The sequence below is a fragment of the Myodes glareolus genome, chromosome 4 (genome assembly GCF_982192425.1).
Source record: "Myodes glareolus chromosome 4, mMyoGla1.1, whole genome shotgun sequence".
Lineage (NCBI taxonomy): Eukaryota > Metazoa > Chordata > Mammalia > Rodentia > Cricetidae > Myodes > Myodes glareolus.
In genome coordinates this window covers 15,372,829-15,390,340 of record NC_142029.1, presented here as the reverse complement: position 1 = coordinate 15,390,340, position 17,512 = coordinate 15,372,829, and the positions used below count along the sequence as shown (strand labels likewise).

General features: G+C 41.7%; 1 protein-coding gene across 4 annotated transcripts in view; it reads right to left on the bottom strand.

Annotated features, from left to right (window-relative positions):
* Dag1 (dystroglycan 1) overlaps window positions 1-17,512 on the bottom strand; it is a 65,150-nt gene that overhangs the window by 38,502 nt on the left and 9,136 nt on the right. For 3 of the 4 annotated variants that reach the window (XM_085688848.2, XM_085688846.2, XM_085688847.2), the window contains exon 2: window positions 13,480-13,536. The gene's annotated coding sequence lies outside the window, so the exon portion shown is untranslated. Of the gene's footprint in view, window positions 1-1,666; window positions 1,688-13,479; window positions 13,537-17,512 lie in introns of those variants that run through there. The other variant, XM_087905242.1, reaches the window with a different exon arrangement.

Sequence of the window (17,512 nt, the reverse complement as noted above, 5' to 3'; positions counted from 1 at the left end):
TGATCTGGTAAACTTTCATTTATGAATAAATTTTCAAAGGCTATAGAATGAAATAAGTCTCTGGGCTGGGTTTTTTATTGTTGTTTTTGTATAAATTGAGAGTGAGGGAGCTGCTATCTTCCCACCTGAGATAAGGGCAGGGTCTCCCCTCTTAGAATTTCTGCTACCAACCAAAAAGCCAGAGAACATCAGCACCTGACTCTTGCCTTTCATTTGGGTCTGACCTAATCAAATCGTAGCGATTCAGTTTCAATACAGAAGATTCACTCACCTCTTGACCTTATCTGCGCTGGCAGCCTCACACCCACTCCTACAGAGGGCTAATCAGCAGTACCCAGCAGCCTCTCCAGCCCTTTTTCCAACACAGCCCACACCTCCCTGACTGAAATTCTTTACATTCTTCTCCCTGAAGGGCGGTCTTCAGAAAACTTAGGCTAAAACCATGAAAACAAAAAGTAAGTGCTAGGAATTTACCAAAGCAGTAAAGGACTCCATCAAACCTGTAGCAGGCAGGTAGTCTAGCTCCATTAAATCAGGGAGTACTAGTATAATACATGCCTTTAATCCTAGCACTTGGGAAGCTGAGGCCAGCAGAACTCTGTGAGTTCAAAAGCAGTCTGGCCTACAGAGTAAGTTCATAGCCAGCCAGGGCTACATAGTGAGAAGCTGTCTCAAATGACCAAAAAAACTAAAATTAAAAAAAAAAAAATCACCTTAAGCCTGTACTACCTATGATATACATTAAATCTGAATTTACTTAAATTCAAAATTACAAATGTAGCTGGCAAGATGGATCAGCATACACAGACATACATACAATAAATAAAAAATGTTAATTATTTAAGTGTAAAATAATGAAATTTTAGAAGTGTAAATTAACTGTAAAATAAAGATAGCATAGATACATGATAGGTATCCAGTCTGTGAAGCAAGTTTCTATCACCGGATGTTCAGACTAGCAAGTAAAAGCCAAGATCATCTTCCCACAGAGGCTGCCCACCTAGCTGAGGGGTAAATATAAGCAGACATTGAATTCTGGATGTTCTCATTTCTCCACGTTCTTACAGCTAAAACTATCTCCTACAAGAAGAAATAGGAAAGCCCTCTAAAATAGCCTTGAAATTCAGAAAAGGTTTATAAAATGAAAATCTTTAAGATAACATGAAAAACAGTCCCTCATTTTACAGGCGGGATACAGAGACTTACACAGTCCCCCATGTGGTGAGCACCTGAGTAGTAAGAAGCTGTATCCTATCCTCAAACTTTACCCACTCAGACACCAAACAAAAGGAGAAAGGGAGAAAAGACAGCCAAAGAGATGAGACTAGGAACAGAAAATGACAAACAGGGAAGCTCAGAGTTAAGTGAAAAAAGAATAACGTGAAGAAAAGTGGGAAGGGGTCTGGAGAGATGGCTCATTGGTTAAGAGCATTGCCTGCTCTTCCAAAGGTTCTGAGTTAAATTCCCAGCAACCACATGGTGGCTCATAACCACCTGTAATGAGGTCTGGTGTCCTTGTATACATAATAAATAAATAATATTTAAAAAAAAAAAACAAAGAAAAGTGGGAAGGGCTAAGGTGGGGACAGTGCTCTACAGATGACCCAGCCCTGTGAATCAACCACAAAAGGCATTCAAAATGTTCCTCTTGCAATATTTGCCGCACCCGTGCTAAGTAGGACTGGCTCCACTCTGGCTCCATATCCCTCCACACAAGCCGTGTTCTGGACACCTGTCAGGAGCAAAGTATAAGACAGCAAAAAAATGCCACAGGACAAGACACAACTATATCCCCTTCCCGCCTTACTAAAGGAACCAAACCCAAAACTGAAGGTGCAGTGTTCAGCTGCCAGCTCACAGAAATAACACAAAGAAATTACTCTGAGGCACAATCTCTTAAATCTGGATTGTAACCCTGGTGTAGGAGTTCCTTCTCTTTGTGTATTGCTTTCATTGGTTAATGAATAAAGAAACTGTCTTGGCATTTTGATAGGGCAGAACTTGGGGGGGGGGGGGAGGAACAGAACTGAATGCTGGAAGGAAGAAGGGCGGAGTCAAAGAAGCCATGGATCCTCTGCCTGAGATGAAGGCCTGTTAGAATCTTTCTGGTAAGCCACAGCCATGTGGTGATACACAGATTAATGGAGATGGGTTAAATTAAGTTGTAAGAGTTAGCCAATAAGAAGTTAGAGCTAGGGGCTGGAGAGATGGCTCAGTGGTTAAGAGCATTGCTTGCTCTTCCAAAGGTCCTGAGTTCAATTCCCGGCAACCACATGGTGGCTCACAACCATCTGTAATGAGGTCTGGTGCCCTCTTCTGGCCTGCAGACATACACACAGACAGAATATTGTATGCATAATAAATAAATAAATATTTTTTAAAAAAAAAAATAAATAAATAAATAAAAAAAAAAAAGAAGTTAGAGCTAATGGGCCAAGCAGTGATTTAATTAATACAATTTCTGTGTGGTTATTTTGGGGCTAAGTTTGACGGGCGGCCGGGAAGAACAAGTGGTCTCCCCCTGCAACATAACTCTTCAGGCTCATGTTCTTCAGCAGAGTAAAGAAAAGAGGAGAAAACTATAGATTAGAGAGACTTTTAAAAACTACAACTAATTAAAAAGCAGATAAAATTAAACTACAATGTCTAAAAATGCATCATTTCAGAACTAATTCTTAATCAGGTGTGGTGGCACATGTCTTCAATCTGAGCACTAGGAAGCAGAGACAGGTGGATTTCTCTGAGTTCCAGAACAGCCAGGACTACACAGCACACATGATCGTACTTACCCATAATCCCAACTTAGAGGTGCAGAAAGGAGGATCACAACATTAAAATTAGCCTCTGTTATACAGAGAGATCTGGCCTCAAAAAACAAAGCATGAGACTAGTGCTGGAGATGGCTCAATGGTTAAGAGCACTGGCTGCTCTTCCAGGGATCCTGAGTTCAATTCCCAGCAACCACATGGTGGTTCACAACATGCAGGCAGAATACTGTATATATAATAAATAATTCTTAAAAACAAAACATAAGGCTGAAGAGATGGTTTAGTATTCAAGAGCACTTGTTATTTTTGCAGATCACCTGGGTTCAGTTCCCAGCATCCATATAGTGGCTCATAACTGTCCATAACTCCAAAACCAAGGGATTTATTTGATACCCTCTTCTGACTTCTGTGAGTACCAAGCACTAGCTACAAGCAGGCAAAAGACTCATCAATTAGCAAAGGTGCTTGCTGCCAAGATTGAGCTTCCACACATTTGTGCACACATACCTACATAACAATTAGTCGGTGAAACACAAAGATGAAGTAAACATAAAACCAGCCCAGAAAAACTTTTAGTCTCCCAAGCAGCACATGAAAGTCAGCCAAGCTATGTAGCCTCTCAGACAATCAGATCTGTCAAGTTCACCACTAGGGAAACACCAGTAGTCACTAGCTCAGGTGATAAACCCTACTCTCCAACAGCTATTGGCCATCAAGATGATACTGTGACTATAACCAACTGCCTGGATCATTTATCTATATCTTAATTGGCTTCCAGGAAAGGGTAAAGGTTTTTGTTTCATTAATTGGATGACCAAAAGTTCATATGTCAAGCCAGCAAAATGACTCAGTGGGTAAAGGTGCTTGCTGCCAAGCCTAACAACTAGAATTCAATCCTCAGAATCCACACAGTGGAATCAATCAACTCCCCTAGGTTGTTCTCTGATCTCCACACAAGCACTATGGCATGAGCATGAATGCACACACAAATAAATAAATGTAGTTTTAAAATTTTCAGGTGCTAAAGAGATTGTTAGTATTCAGGCATCTGCACTGGCCTGTCCTTGGGGTCCTCAGCTGCAGCCACTAAGAGCACCCCTGTGCACATTCACTACTTCCCTTTTTAAAAGGGCCTGCCCTTCTTCAATCTCTCTCTGCTTCTGCCTGTCTCTCCTTCTTGTCCTCTCTTCACTTCTGCTGCTCTCCCCTCTCCCGTTCCCTTAACAAAAACCCCTCCACCTGAATGCATGGTGTCTTTATCTCTAGAGTCACTTTTTATTTTTATTTTTTTTTTATTTTTTTACTACAACACCGGTTCCCTGACCAGGAATTGAATCCAGACCATGATGAGAAGAGTGCCGAATCCTAACCACTAGACCACCAGGATAAGTGAGATGGCTCAGGGGTTAAGAGCATGTACTGAACTTCTAGAGAACCTAAATTGAATTCCCAGCATCCACATCAAGCAGCTTACATCTGTTTCTAACTCCATCTCCAGAGGATCTGACCCTTCTGGCTTTTGCAGGCTCCTTCACTCATACCAAGGACCTCCTAACACACACACACACACACACACACACACACACACACACACACACACAATTTAAAATAATAAAAATAAATCTTAAAAAAAATTATCCTGTCTCTCTTTCACTGTATGCCTTCCCAACTCTATCAACACAAAACATTTCAACCTGCTTTCTTGAAAAAGTACAATAGTACTTACTACCTGTTAGACAGCACCATTCCTCAACAATGGGCCAGTCTAACCTCACTGCCTCATTTTCCATTCTTGAGCCAATTCTACCTATTCTGTCATAATTCTACCAACTCAAGGCTGATCGATGTCTCTGCAGCCATTTCTGAGTCCCACTGCTAACCCACCTGGCCCCACAGTATTCTCACTGTCCCCACAGATCTTTCTAGCAATCTAATTCCTCCAAGTGTCTAGGAATAAACACAGTAAACAAGAAAAGTTCTTCCATTCACTATGAGTTACCTTTTCTTCCCTCCTCTAGCAATGTTTATGTTTTCAAATCTGGCTTCCATCTCTTTCTACAGTTTTTCAAATTATTCTCCACACCCCTGCCTCCCATTATCCAAACCATGACCAAGCCAAGAGGCTCCTACAATCCACTCCAGTCAGTCCTTGGAATGTTTCCACTACTGCCTGAGCCCATAGCAGAAACAGGGAAAAGCTTTACAGGCCACAGACACATCAGTATGTCCCAAAATGTGAGTTTGGCTTTGAAAATAATCTAGACTACAGCCTGTCAGCTCTGCAAGGCCCTTTCCCGAAACCCTGGGATGGGCCTAGCCCTCCAACCTACTTTATACTACAGAAATCAGAAACACGCACACAGACTGCCTGAAGTCACTTGTCAGACACAGAACACACCCCATGACCATTCTAGTCTTCTAAAAAATATCTAAGAAAAATTGTTGTCTTTATTTCTTCCTTTTGCCTAAGGCCAGGGAGAGCCCAAATTTGTGTCACGCACCACCAGATCCATCCTTGCTGCCTAAGCACATTGTTGAGAACAATACAGTAAACGAAACAGTATATTCAGGGACTGGGAATTGGTACAGAGGTTAGCAACACTTGTTGCTTTTGCAGAAGACCCAGGTTCAATTCCCAACACCCACAGGGCTGCTCACAACCTTCCGGTCCCAGAAGATCTGAAGTCCTCTTCTGACCTGCCCTGGTACCAGGCACTAGCATGGCACACAAATATGCAAGTAGACAAAACACTCATATACATAAAATAATAAATCTAAAAAGAATTAAGTAAATTAATGAATTAATTAGATAAAATAAAATTTAAAGAAATATTTTTGGGACCAGCTAGGTAGGGTAAAGATGCTTGACACAGCTTCACCTTAATCCTCAGAACCCACATGATGGAAAATAAAACAACTTTTATAAGTTATCCTCTGAGCTCTACACACCTACCATGTACACACACATAATATCAAAAAAATTAATGTTAAAAATACTTGCAACTGAGCACAGAAGTCCACACCAATAACCCCCAACATGTACAAGAAGCAGGAAGATTCTGTGTTTTGGCCAATGTGCTCTACAAAAGAAACACTGTCTCCAAAAATAACTAACAGCATTTAAGGTGGATGAAGCAGGAAGACTGTTGTGGGCTCAAGACCAGCTTGGGGTATACACAGATTCTATTTCAAAACAAATAAGTATATACAAAATATAAATAATCTTAACCCAGTCACCCACTGGTGTGGTATCTCTCTGCATGAGAACACATTAGGATACACAAGTTATCTATCTGCAAGCTAGCTAAGAAATATGGATATCACCAGGTATACCACTAGGTGTCCTGCTTTCTCTACCCTAGATTCAAATCTGAAATAAAACTACCAGGATTATCACTCCACAAAAGCAAGCAGTTTGTTTTGCAGTGTCCATGGTAGAAATATACTTCCTTCCACTCAGGGTTCATTTTAGTTTGGGGATTGGGACTAAACTTGGGACCACGTTCATGCTAATTAAGCACGTACTCTACCATTTAGATATACCTCTTGTCACTGGTTTCTTTTTTTTTTTTTTTAAAGATTTATTTATTTATTATGTATACAACATTCTCCCTCCATGTATGCCCATACCCCAGAGGAGGGCACCAGATCTCACTACAGATGGTTGTGAGCCACCATGTGGTTGCTGGGAATTGAACTCAGGACCTCTGGAAGAACAGTCAATGCTCCTAACCGCTGAGCCATCTCTCCAGCCCTTGTCACTGGTTTCTTAAAAACACGCTGTTCTGGATATGAGATCAAGCTGCCTTGTCCCTTAATCATGTCTGTTCTTGACCCTCAGCCACTGTGTCTTTGGGGAGATGAACTGAACATATGGCACATACTGTGATTTCCAAAAGTAGACAGAGGCCATCAGCTCTTCCTCCTACCCCAGGCATGTCCCACCACTGCCGGGCTGCAACAAGCCCTCTTAACCACTGACCCACTCTCTAGGCCCTGTTTGTTTTTTGTTTCCTTTTTCCTCACAATGTATTTACTGGCCCGGGTGGTGGTGGTTCACACCTTTAATCCCAGCACTTGGGAGGCAGAGGCAGAGAAGCTCAGTGAGTTCAGGGCCAGCCTAATCTACAAAGCAAGTTCCAAGAGAGCTAAGACTGTTGTACAAAGAAACCTGTCTCAAAAAGACAAACAGCTGGGTGGTGGTAGTGCAGGCCTTTAATCCCAGCACTAGTTCCAGGACAGCTAGGGCTGCTACACAGAGAAACCCTGTCTTTGGGGGGGGGGGGGGGGGGGGGGACACACAGACACACCCTTATTTATTATTATTTATTTTAGGGCTGGAGTGGTAGTGCATGCCTTTCTTACCAGCACTCAAGAAACAGAAGTAGATGAATCTCTGTAAGTTCTAGACAAGACTGGTCTATATATTAAGTTCCAGGGCAGCCAGGACACAGAGAAACTCTATCTTGAAAAACCAAAAAATAAAAAAATAAATAAAAAATTAAAAACAAAACAAACAGCAACAATAACAACAACAAAAGAAAAAAACAGATTTTATGTGTACAAGTGTTTGCCTGCATATATGTATACCACACGCATGCTTGCTGATAAAGTCAGATAATGGTTTTGGATCTCTGGAACAAAATTACAGTCACCATTATGTGGGTGCTGGGAATCCAACCCAGGTCCTCCCTCTCTTAAAGCAGTAACTGCTCAGCCAGGCGATGGTGATGCGCGCCTTTAATCCCAGAGGCAGGCATGGCATATCTCTTTGAGTTCAAGACACCAAATCTACAGAGAAACCTTGTCTCAAAAAAAAAAAAAAGCAGTAACTGCTCTTAATCACTGAGTCATTTTCTCATCTTTTATTAGCTATCAAACTCATAAGTTATACCAAAATAAAATGGGCAGATAACAAGTACTAATTATCAGACAGAGGTCAGAAGCACCATTCAGATCACCCTACTGAGTGAGTTCCCAGGACAGCCAGAGCTACACAATAAAACCCTGTCTTGGGGGAAAAAAAGAAAAGAAAGAGAAAGAAACCAAAACCCTTGCCCGAAGTTACATTAGGGAGGATTTCCTCCTCAAGTCCAGGTTTCTCTGCTGAAGGTCCTACTATCACTGTCCAACATCATGATGCTCACACCAAAAATCTTGCCTGTCTTGCCCAACAGCAACAGTTTCTCAGACCTAATCTGAGAAGTCATGACTTAACATCACAATATTACCAAGTCCTATATAGATTTCTCTCTTAAAAACCCCTTCTTATAACAAGTGCCAGCATTTGCAAACTTAACTTAGCAGGGTACATATGTTTTATTCCTTCATTTGGCAAAAATGATACGGTACTTTGAATCCTAAAACAGAGAAAGAAACAACATTCTGCTCAGGCAGAGGATAGAACAGGTTGAGTTGGAGTAGAACAGCCTGAGGATATTATTTCACTGGTTAAACACTTTTAGTATTTTACAAAAGGAAGGAAAGGGGAGGAAAGGAATGGAGACAAGAGACACTAAGGAGGCAGAGGAGTGATACCAGGAAGTAGAGAATGGAATCTTTTACTCAGAAGATCAAGAAGGAATTCTAGGACCATTCCAAAGCCTAAAGGTATTCCAAAGCCTCACCAGGTACCTGCAATCAGAGCAAAGCCTTCAGCCTCTCCCTCTGCCTCCTATCCTACACATTCATCTACCCTTCATAGAACCCAAAAAAATACAATAAGTTACACATCCACCTCTCTGTATGAACCCAATAATCCTAGAGAGAAAGAGACAGAGACAGAGACAGACAGACAGACAACCGCATATATTTCCCCCAGGGACACACTGGCTTACCAGGGTCAAGAAAGCTGATCTCAGAGAAAAAAACATCCAACACCAAAACAAACCTGGTTTGGGGGTTTTTGGTTTTGGTTTTATGAGACAGGGTTTCTCTGTGTAACCTCCCTGGTTGTCCTAGAACTTACTTTGTAAACCAAGCTGGCCTTGAAATCACAGAGACCTGCCTGTCTCTGCCCCACAAGTGCTCGGATTGAAGGTATGCCATCATGTCCAGCACAAATCTGTTTTTTCTCCCAAAAATTACTGTATTAACCTAGTTCAAGACACATACGCATTTTAATAATTTATTCTTATTTCATGTGCATTTGTGTTTCGCCTGCATGGATATCTGTGTGAAGGTATTGAATCCCCTGAAAATGGAATTGCAGGCAGTTATGAACTGCCATATGGGTACTAGGAATTAAACCCAGGTCCTCTGGAGGAGCAGCCTGTGCTCTTTAACCAAAAAGCCATCTCTCCAATCCCCACAAATCTGTTCTTTAAAGAAATCTGGGCTAAGGGTGTAGCTCAGTGGTAGGGTACATGCTTAATTAACATGTATACAGTTCTAGGTCCAATCTCCCTCCAGCATCAAATCAGAAAAAAAAGAAAAAAGATTTTTGTTAAAGACCTATTGCTTACCTCTCTAGAGAACCACAGTCTAACATTTAACATCTTCAGTGAGTTTTAGCATCAATATAAATCAAAGTAAGTAAATATATTTAAATATGCAATTTCATCCACAAATACACCAATTGAAACATATCTGTGAAAGGCCCAGGGGGAGGGTCCAACTTCCTATGATTACACACTCAACCACCCTTGGAAGTAGCAGGCCTGTTTCTCCAAATATGGCCTCAGATCTGCTGCTGTAAGGCTCAGGCCCACAAGGAGTTCACAAGAATGTTTATCAAAATTCAGAGTGTGCCGGGCAGTGGCGGCACACACCTTTAATCCCAGTACTCAGGAGGCAGAGGTAGGTGGATCTCTGTGAGTTCGAGGCCAGCCTGTCTACAAGAGCGAGTTCCAGGACAGCCAGGGCTACACTGAGAAACCTTTTCTCAAACTGCAACCCACCCCCCCAAAAAAGCAGGGTGTGGTAGCATATGCCTTTAATCCCAGAACTCAGGAGACAGAGACAAGTACATCTCTGTGAGTTCTAAGCCAGCCTGGTCTACATAGTGTATTCCAGGACAGCCAGGGCTATGTAGGGAGACCATGTCTCAAAAAACAAAACAACAAAAAAAAGGGGGATGTCAATCAAGATATGTGGGGCTGGAGATGTAATACAGGGGTAGCACGATTGCTTAGCATGGGCAAGGCACAACAAAATATTCGAGAGCAGAGCCAGGGACAAAGTATAAGCATCATTTTCAGAACCCTCCTCAACAGCAATACAGCATAGGGAAACAGCCCAGCCCCACAGCACCCCAGACACAGAGGCCACAGAAACGCTGACACTGAAGGAGGGCCATTCCTTGGGCACAGCCCACAATAGACCCTATTATCCCTGGAACCCCATGACAGGATGGAAGAGGGTAGGCCAGGACATTCCTCCACCCCCTCACACCACAGAGGGAAAGGGCACTGGCAGCCTGGGGCATCAGGGGCCTAAACAGGAAAAAAGTCATTTTCTTCTCAAGTTGTTAAGATCACAAAGGATCCCCTCCTCTAAAAAAAAAAAAGAAAAGAAAAAAAGAAAGGAAGGAAGGAAGGAAGGAAGAAAGGAAAAGAAGAGAAAAGAAAAGAAAAGAAAAGAAAAGAAAAGAAAAGAAAAGAGAAAGGTAACCTGAGGTGCAATCGATAAATAACACAGACTGGCATACTCAGGGTTGCAGGTCAATACTGTTTACCCTCCTGGCAAAATACTATTATCATTTGCAGGTAAGTAGTAGCAATAGCTGGGAGTACAAACCCAGAACAGGAAAGGGAGAGACAGGAATCTTACTGTTATCTATTTGTGACTTTAATGAACTCTATTTTTAAATCTTTAATAAAGAGCTTCTCTTCTACTCTCCTACCGAATTTTCCCATTCAGGCAATTCAATCTTTCCAACACAGCTCAAAGATCTAAAAATGTAAGACACTTACAATCTACTTTATTGTTCCGTAAACCCAGAATCTAGCCCTGCTCAAGAGGTACTAAGTAGACTGGACTCTACTGTAAAACACGGTATTTAGCAAGGCTACCTGAGCAAGTAGCATATTTGATACAAAGATGATATCCCAGGTCAAGCAAGAGAATATACACAGAACATTTACAGGGATGAAAAGAATGTTTTATGTAAATATTTTACGGTAAATCAGTATCCAAAAAGATTGATGTCCAAGGTTATAATTAATATTCAAATTTTTAAAATGTCATTTAGAATTTGATTATTTGCAAATAAAAAAGACAGTGGTGGCACACGCCTTTAATCCCAGTACTCAGGAGGCAGAAGCAAGTGTATCTCTGTGAGTTCAAGGCCAGCCTGGTCCACAAAGCAAGTTCCAAGACAGCCAGGGCTACACAGAAAAACCCATCTCGAAAAACAAAAATAAACAAACCCCCCCAAAAAAAATAGAATTTTATTTTCTACATTATTTTTCTTGGCAAAATTCTTCTGAAGACCAAGGGTGAGGGCTGGAGAGATGGTTCAGCGGTTAAGAGCATTGCCTGCTCTTCCAAAGGTCCTGAGTTCAATTCCCAGCAACCACATAGTGGCTCTCAACCATCTGTAATGAGGTCTGGTGTCCTCTTCTGGCCTTCAGGCATACACACAGAAAGAATATTGTATACATAATAAATTTAAAAAAAAAAAAAGACCAGGAGTGAAGAAGCACACCTGAAATCCCAAAATTTAAAGATTTACTCTATTTTTAATGACTTATGTGAGGAGGGGGACGTACACATAAATGCAGATGTCTCTGAAGGCTAAGGTATTGGATCCACTGCAACTGGAATTACAAGTGATTCTGAGCTGCCTGATGTGGGTACTGGGAATCAAACTGTCTTCTGGAAAATCAGTATAAAACTCTAACTACAGAGTCATCTCTCCAGTCCTTGTAACCCCAGAATTGGGATAACCGTAAGTTATGTCAGCCTGGGCTGTAGAGAGACTTTAGAAGCCAGACTAGGGAACTTATCAAGATCCTGTCTCAAAATATAATTTAAAAAGGCTAGCAATCTAGCCCAGTGGAAAATCACTTCCCTATCATGCTCAAGCCCTTGGGCTCAATCCCCAGTAATACACATGCGCACTAGCGGGAGAACAACTCGAGTAGTTAGGCATTTATGACAACCAATGCAGAACTTCATTTCTACCATAGAAAATCTTGGAATCATCCTCACTGTTTGTTTCTTAATTTTAATTTTTATTTTATGTGTAGGGGTGTTTTGCTTGCACGTATGTCTGTCTACCACATGTCTGGTGCCTGCAAAGGCCAGGAGTTGGATCCTCTAGAACTGAAGCTCTGGATAGTTGTGAGCAACTGTGTGAGTGATAGAAACCAAACTTGGATGCTCTGAAAGAGCAGCATGTACTCTTAACTGCTGAGCCATTTCTCCAGCACCCCCACTTTGGAATCTTCTTAAGCAATCCCCTATGTGCGTTTGGGATGCCTGAAGGGAAGATGTTACCAGCACAGCTACAGGGGTAAAACAGAAGAAAACCAGAACACTTGCAAAATCAAAGGAGGAATGTCTTCAGAACTCATTATTTTGAAACACATAGTATGTATGCTAACCTAAGAAAATAACTTGTTTTGTTTTTCAAGACAGAGTTTCTCTGTGTATACCTGGCTGTTCTAGAACACACTCTATAGACTAGGCTGGCCTCAAACTCAAGAAATCCACAATTCTGCCTTCTAAGTGCTGGGATTAAAGAAAGAAATTCACAACCACTACCCAGCAAAAATTCTTTAAAAATTTCAAGACCAATGTGATGGTGCACTGCTTTAATCCAGCGTTTAAGAATTTAGGCCAGCATGGTCTATACAGAGTTCTAGCCCAGCCAGGACTGCATGATGAGTCCCTGTCACAAAACAAAAAAATAAATAAATAAATAAAAATTCCACTGTTCTGGGCTGGAGAGATGGCTCAGTGGTTAAGAGCATTGCCTGCTCTTCCAAAGGTCCTGAGTTCAATTCCCAGCAACCACATGGTGCTTCACAACCATCTGAAATGAGATCTGATGCCCTCTTCTAGCCTGCAGGCAGACACACAGACAGAATATTGTATAAATAATAAATAAATAAATAAATAAATAAATATTTAAAAAAAAAAATTCCACTGTTCTGTTCCAAAACATATATACCAAGCAGTAAAAAGAATTCTGTATGGGAAGTTTGTTATAGACGCCCACATTTAGGTACAAAAAACATCCACAGCAATAAAGAGCAAATACCAAAAAAGGCAACTGAAATGGGTAATGGCCACTGTTGCTGAATATGACACACCCTTTCCAGTGTTTCACTTGCCCTTGAGCTCTCCTCTAACTGGCACACTCCCCAAGGGCTGTGACAGTCTTAAAAAGAGAAAAAAGAAGAAATCTGTGGCAGCACAAACCCTTAAAAATGGGGAATATTTGGACTTGATCTCTGTGTGGCTACAAACATTACAAACCCTTGGGTCCACCCTAGATAAAGGCCCTTACCACCACTCCTAATGACCTGAGTTTGAGTCCCAGGACCCACAAGGTAAAAGGAAAATGTAGCTCAGTGATAAGAGTGCTTGTCTAACATACTAGAGACCCTTGGTTCCATCCCCTGAAGCCACTAACTAAATAAAGGTATTATCTGACGGAGCTTTCTCCTCACTGTTAATGCTTTAAAACCGGGTGGCTAATCAAGTTGCCAGGAAGCCCACTATCCTTCCTCTCTCCTCTACAGAGTTGTTTCAGGTATCTCACCTCACTGTCCAGTGCCAGGCAGCTTTGAAAGCTTTGTCTTCCCGGAGAGCAGAGGCCCTGCAGGAACAAAAGAAAAGAACACTGGTGAGCATCCAAACAGAAATAGAATTACCATACTAACCACCACCAAAGAAGAGGCAATGTCACTTCAGTCTCCTGCCTATCTCACCCATTAGTCATCCTGCTTGTTAAAAGACCATTGTAAGGAAATTGAAATGTTGTATGTAGTCCATTCAAGACCAAAAATTATGAAATTTCAGAGAGCAAAAATGTAAAATTAATTCCAAAATCTTTTTCTTTGGAGGTGCACAGCGCACGTGTGGGGGAAGTGCGGTGCTGTGTGCACATGCAGCCCGGCAGTCAGCCACAAGTGCCCGTCTCTCAGGGATGCTTGCCTAGTGGCTGGAAACAGAATCTTTCACTCAGACGCAAGGCCTAACAGTTACTCAAAGTGACGGCCAGTGAGTATCAGGACATTAGGATTACAAATCCTTACCACAGAACCATCTTTTGAGGAAAGCTAGGGCTCAAACTCAGGTCCTCATGCTTATACAATAAGTTCTTTATTAACTGAGCTACCTCCTCAGCCCTTATACTTTATCCTGATTCTGAGACAGGGTCTCATGTTGCCCAGGTCGGTCTTGAACTCAAGATCCTCCTGCCTCCACCTTCCAAGTGCTAAGATTACAAGTGTGTGGCACCATTCCCAGTTTTGTTTTTCTCAGTGCTTCCCACCCACTTTAATTTTTTGAGACAAGGTCTTTCTGTGTATCCCCAGCTTGCCTGGAACTTTCTATGTAGACCAAGCTGACCTTGAACACACACAGATCTGCCTGTCTCTACCTCCCTCTTCCTGTCTCTACCTCCCAAGACTGAAGGTGTACACCACCATGCTCAGCTTTGAGTTTTTTGAAACATATTCTCATATAAGCCCAGGCTAGCCTCTAATTTAGCTATGTAGCCTGAGGCTGGTCTTAAACTTCTAATCATAATGCCTCCTCCTCCCAAGTGTTGGGAAAACAGGGGTATGTACCATACATATATTTTGGACAGCAGTGTTTGTTTTTCACTTAGGGTTTCTTTTTTCTTATTTTTATATTTATTTATGTGTATGAACATTTACCTGCATGTGTGTGTGTGTGTGTGTGTGTGTGTGTGTGTGTACACTATATGTGTGCCTGGGGTCAGAAAAGGTCAGAAGGATCAGATCCCCTGGAACTGGAGTTATGGACTGTGAGCCACCATGTTGTTTCTGAGCCAATCCTAGGCAATCCTCTGCAAGAACAGTAAGTACATGTTACCATCTCAGCTCCATCATTTTGATGGTGTGTGTGTGCATCTGTGTCTAAGATTCAGGTTGGCATCATCACCCCTGGTTTATATAGTCCTAGAGATTGAACCCAGGGCTTTATACATGCCATGCCTAGCAATAAGAATTCTCCAAACTGGGCTACATTAGTCTCCCTATTAATATTTTTTTAAATACCAGGATTCTAAGGGAATGATCTACTGGATACTACTTTTATTCACATTTAGAGGTGAACATGGAGTCAGGCATCATGGTGCACGCCTTTAATCCCAGCACTCAAGAGGCAGAGGCAGGTGAATCTCTGTGAGTTCGAGGCCATCTTCATCTACATTGTGAGTTTCAAAAGAGCAAGAGCTATATAATAGAGACTCTGTCACAAAAAAAGAAAGAAAGAAAGAAAGAAAGAAAGGAAGGAAGGAAGGAAGGAAGGAAGGAAGGAAGGAAGGAAGGAAGAAAGAAAGAAAGAAAAAACAACCTTGCTTCCCCCCAATAAAGAAAGTGAACATGGACCTAGTATGGTGGCTTCTGTCTGTAATTCAAATGCTCAGGAAGCTGAATCACTTTTCATTTTCTTTGTTTCTTCTTCCTTGGGGGGTGGGGGAGAATATGATTCTGAACAAGGTCTCAGCTAGCAACCCAGGGTAGCCTGGAATTCACTAATTCAGTTTCAGTTCAGGTTTATCTTAAACTTCAGGTAAATTCTCTTACTTTAGCCTTCCCAGTTCTGAGACTTTAGGCTTGAACAACTACATCTGACTTGAGTTCTGTTTCTGAAGATTTATTTGTTTATTTTTATTTGTATGTGTATGGGTATTTTACCTGTATATACATGTCTGTATATACAGGTAAAATATACTACTAAGTGTGTAGTGCCCGTGAAGGCTAGAAGGCAATGAATCCTATGGAACTGGAGTTATAAATGGTTGTAAGCTGCCATGTGGGTGCTGGGTTCCTCAAAGCTCCTAACAATTGAGCTATCTCTCCAGTCTCTTCAGTTGAGTTTGGGTTTTTATTGTTGCTGTTGTTTTGTCTTGTTTGGATAGTCACTACATAGTCCTTACTGCCCTGAAACTTGCTATGTAAAGCAAGCTTCTCAGGATTAAAAGCATGCTCTAATCCTGACTCCAATGCTCTAATTGCTGACTCCAGCTGAGCAATTTCTTTTTTAAAAAAAGTTGGGGTTTTTTTTGGTTGGTTTGTTTGTTTTTTGCCAGTGGTGGCACAGGCTTTTAATCCCAGCAACAAGGAGGTAGAGGCAGGTGGATTTCTGAGTTCAAGGCCAGTCTGAGCTACAGAGTGAGTTCCAGGACAACCAGGGCTACATTGAGAAACCCTGACTCCAAAAAAAAAAGGGCAGGGAGTTTATATTTACTTGGGAAGGGGATACCACAGTGTATGTGGAGGACAATTTGTGGGAGTTAGTTCGTTCCTTCCACCATGTGGATATACTCAGGTTGTCCAGTTTGATGGCAAGTGTCTAACTGCTGAGCCATTTCATACTTTTTTCAGTTGACCTTCTTAGTCTATTGTTTTTTGAAGTATCGATTCTGTCCAGGCTGGAAACATAGCTGTTTGTTGAGTGTTTACTGAATATGTATGAGCCCCAGGATTTGATCACCAGCACTTATGACGACCTGACGTGGTGGTGCACACCCGTGATCTTAGCACACAGGAGGTGCAAGCAAGAGGAACAGAAGTTGAAGGTCACCTATTATTTTAGCAAGTTTGATTCCCAACAGTGAGTCTGAGGCCAGCCTGGGCTATAAGACCCTGGCAGGCAGGCAGGCAGGCAGGCGGGCGGGCGGAAGAAGGACAGAAGGACAGACGGAAGGCAGCCAGGAAAGCAGGCAGGCATATATATTTATGTGTATATGTATCTGGGGTAAAAATATAAATCCATGATAGGGTATCTGCAGAAGAGGAAACTAACTCCACAAAGTTATCCTCTGGCCTACACGTGTGTCATGATACATGCATGCATGCCCCCACAAACACACAACATTCACATACACATTTTAAAAAATAAACACACACAGGGGCTGGAGAGATGCCTCGGGGTTAAGAGCACTGGCTGACTGCTCTTCCAGAGGACCCTGATTCAATTTCCAGCATCCACACAGCAGCTCACAACCATCTGGAACTTCAGTTCCAGGGGACCTCCCTCACACACATACATGTAGGCAAAACACCAATGCACATAAAAATTGTTTTAAAAAATAAACACACACATATGTATACATATGCATAAAAATTTAAGTCAAAATACCAGGCATATTAGTACATGCCTATCATCCCAGCACTGGAAAAGCAAAGGCAGGAAGCCAGGCCTTCATAGTGAGTGAGATCCAGATCAGTCAGAGCTAGAATGAGACACTGTCTCAAACAAACAAAAAATAAAAGAAAATATGAGTCAAGTGAAGTCACTAGATTGCCCAAGTTTTGTACAAATTTACTTCACAGAATGACTTTGCCATCTTTGCTCTCTATAGTTCATAAGCCTGTGCCACTGCAGCCTATCCAAAGCTCTACCCAAGGCCCAAATCAAAAAAAAAAAAAAAATTGCTTAGTTATCAAACCCAAGCACTAGAAAAATAGGAAACACTATTCATTAAAGCTAAATTAGACCCTCTAGCTAGCTCAATTTTGTAAACTACTCTAAATCTCTATTTATAGAAACTGCTATTTGAGCAGTATCAGTAGTGATCAGAGTAAAGAGAGATGGAT